The 3471-nt window shown below is 57.9% G+C and overlaps 1 protein-coding gene across 2 annotated transcripts in view; it reads right to left on the reverse strand.

Moving 5' to 3' along the window:
* Positions 1–2570: 2570 nt before the first annotated feature.
* SP7 (Sp7 transcription factor) overlaps positions 2571–3471 on the reverse strand; it is a 10902-nt gene continuing 10001 nt past the window's right edge. For both annotated transcript variants that reach the window (XM_037728982.1, XM_017501781.2), the window contains one exon: positions 2571–3369. The gene's annotated coding sequence lies outside the window, so the exon portion shown is untranslated. The remainder of the gene's footprint in view (positions 3370–3471) is intronic.

Consider the following 3471-nt stretch of genomic DNA (forward strand, 5'->3'; position numbering starts at 1 on the left):
GCCTCCCAGGTTCAAGCAAGTCTCCTGCTTCAGCTTCCCAAGAAGCTGGGATTACAGGCGCCTACCACCACGCCTGGCTAATTTTTGTATTTTTTTTTTTTTTTAGTAGAGTCGGGGTGTCATCATGCTGGCCAGGCTGGTCTCAAATTCCCAACCTCAGGCTCTCCGCCCGCCTCGGCCTCCCAAAGTGCTGGGATTACAGGCGTGAGCCACCGCGCCCGGCGGGTTCGCGTTTCTGAGAATCTAATGCCACTGATCTGAGAGGCGGTGCTCAGCTTGCTTAGCTCATCCTGCAGTGCAGTACCTTTACAGACCACTGACAGGGACCGGACCCCTGCTCTAACCCTTTCCCATGGCCCCATTGAAATGAGTTCACTGTCACCTGGGAAGTCACAGAAAGCTTGAAAAGCCTAAGGTATACACTGGGGATGGTTTGGGGAACCTGGCTGGGAAAGCTGTCCCTGAGAAGGGGAAGTGGGCAGGTTGGAGGTAGAAGAGGGAGTCAGTGATTGACTAATAAGTGGAGAGCATTGAGGACTCACGATCAAGTTTCCGTTTGTACCTTAGTCCTAACACCATCCAAACCCAGATACTCCCAGGAAATCGCCCCGACCTGCAACTTCCACCAGCCTTCCATGAAACCTCGATTTTCACCAACAGGTTATAATGATCGGTTAGGTGCCTGCATCTTACCCTGTAAGGTGAACGGGAGAGAAAGAACAGTGCTATTCCGCCCGCTGCCCCCGCCCTGGCCTGGCACAAGTACTGTCCCCTCCCCCATACTGTTTATGTAACGTTTGTGGAACGGTTTTCACAATTTGCGGGTTCTAGGGAAGTCCAAGTCCAGGCCCAGCTTGCTCACCCAATAACTTCACCAGGGGGCGCGGCGGCCCCGGCGACTCAGCGACTGTGGGGAACGCTACGGGCTCGGAGCGCTTAGCGGGCGGTCCCCACCAGCCCCTCCCTAAGACCTGGGCGGGAACCGAGGCCGCGCGCAGGCCGCTTCTAACAGGGGCCCCCCACTTTGGGAGTCATCGCCGGAGCCTGGGTGCCTGGAGCTCCGCCCGCCACCCCTTCCCGGGCCCGCTGGAGCCCGGCGCCCCGACCCGGGGCCGGTAACCAGGCGCACATGGCCTGCCCGGCCCTTGTTTGTCCTGGCAGCGCGCCGCCGCTATTTGAAGCGGTTTTTATCTCCCAGAAACCAGCAAAACCCCATGCGGAGTCTAGGGAAGATGAAAGGGGCCGAGGGGCTGGGGAGGGGAGGACCGCGAGGCTGCGGCGGGAGGGAGCTGGCACCGGACAGGCGGAGACCGGGAGGCGAAAGGGCCAGACTCTGGGGGGTCCGGAGGAGCCTGCCCGGCGGGGTTGGGGCGGGATCCCGGGGGTCCACCCTAGGCCGCCGCCTCACTCAGACCAGCTCCAAGGCACCCCCTGCCCTTCCTCCACCCCAGCCCCCTCTCCCGGGTCTCTTCAGTCACAGCCCCCAGCCCACTAAAGAAGTCTTCGGAACTCGGATTTCTTCAAAGCGCCTTTGAAGCAGCGCTCCGAGCCAGAGCGCAGATTTCGCACCTGGGCGGGGGCGGGAGTGGCGTCAGGGTGGGGAGGAGGGTCGTAACCCGAGCCCGCCCAGGGTCGCCGGCCCCCTCCCAGCCGTAGCAGCACCTCCTGCGGCCCGCGCGGTGGACCGCCTGACGCGGGGTGCAGCTGGGAGTCGGGTCCAGGTTGGGGGGAGCGGCCTGTGCGCCCCCTCGGCCCAGCTGGGTAACCTTGGGAGGCGGGGGCCGCACAAAGCCCTATTGTGGCTTGGGAATGGCTGCCACAGTGTGGCTTTTGTTCCTCTGCTAACTCCGTGGCGGGCACAACTGATTGCAGGCCCGGGGCAGGGGGCGGGTGACGTGCCAGGCCGCGTCCGCCCGCCGGGAGCCGCACCACCGCCGGACTGGGGCCGCGCAGTGGTCCGCACTGCAACCGCGGTGCCCGCGCTCGGGCCGCGTCACTGCACTGACGAGGGTCGGTTGGTGCAGTCCAGAAAGGGCCAGGGTAGAAACCAGTGAGTCTTCCCGACTCTGCAGAAAGCACTGCACGCCCAAAAACTGAACACGGCTGGAGGATCTGACCGATAAACAATTTTGTGTTTTGTTTTGAGACGGAGTCTCGCTCTGCCACCCACTCTGGAATGCAGTGGTGCGATCTCTGCTCACTGCAATCTCCGCCTCCTAGGTTCCAGCGATTCTCTTGTCTCAGCCTCCCAAGTAGCTGGGACTACGGGCGCCTGCCATTACGCCTGGCTAATGTTTGTATTTTTAGTAGAGACGGGGATTTCACCGTGTTGGCCAGGATGGTCTCGAACTACTGACCTCAGGTGATCCTCCTGTCTCGGCCTCCCAAAGTGCTGGGATTACAGGTGTGAGGCACCGCGCCTGCCGATAAACTATTTAACCGCGAGCATAGTAAGCAAACAGGCGCAATAGAATATTCGCCCATGGGTGGGTAGTCCCCAATTTGCCAAACAAAAAAATCTTTGAACCACTCTTCGCCCTTCCTCTTCTCTTTTTCTCACCAGGACAAAATTTCAAATCCAACTTTTATTTATTAAATTAAAAAAAAAAAAAAGAAAGATTCCACAAAGGGCATAATCCCTTCCTTTCCACAATGTTCTCTCCCCAAGCTCCAGCGGCTTTAACCCTTTAACTTGGGGCCTTGAGACAGCAGGGGACAGAAAAGGAGGATCCAAAGTTACAGGAAAGGCACTAAGCGGCTTTAAAAGTCACTGGAGGTGGAGGTGGGAGCATCGGAAGTACCAGGGTGGGGGAACGTGGGTGCACTCCCAGATCAGCTCGGGAGCCTCTGTCCTCCTAGCCCTGTAAGTTCTTCTTTCTCAGGGCTGCCAGGCACCAAGTCTGGCACAGTGCCTTGCACAGAGTAGGCACTCAATAAATACTTGATTTATTTGAATTTGATCCCAGAGAAAGCCTTCCCCACCCATTCTTCAGGAGGTGCACCTCCAAACCAATGTCCTCCTGTTAGATGGACTTCCCCAAAGAGCACGTCTAAGATGGCAGCTGCAGACCTCCATAACCATGGCAACAGGGGATTGACCTGATGGGGTCATGGTGTCTAAGGGGAGGGGCAGTGTAAGAGCCTGCTCTGGGGTCAAGGGAGCTGGGGTACATTCCAGTCCTTCTCCCCTCCATAGGACTTGAGGTTTCACAGCTTCTGGCTGGGGCTGGGGATATTAAGTATCCCCTAATCAAGAAATACCCCATCAACTCTTTAGCAGAGATCTAGCTAACCCAATGTGTAGAGACTTCATTAAAAGAGAAACCCCATCGACTGAGATCCTGATGATAGATATTCTATTAACAAGGCCTTCTCAGCCGGGCGCGGTGGCTCACGCCTGTAATCCCAGCACTTTGGGAGGCCGAGGCGGGTGGATCACTAGGTCAAGAGATCAAGACCATCCTGGTCAAC

The sequence above is a fragment of the Cebus imitator genome, unplaced genomic scaffold (genome assembly GCF_001604975.1).
Source record: "Cebus imitator isolate Cc_AM_T3 unplaced genomic scaffold, Cebus_imitator-1.0 Scaffold285, whole genome shotgun sequence".
Lineage (NCBI taxonomy): Eukaryota > Metazoa > Chordata > Mammalia > Primates > Cebidae > Cebus > Cebus imitator.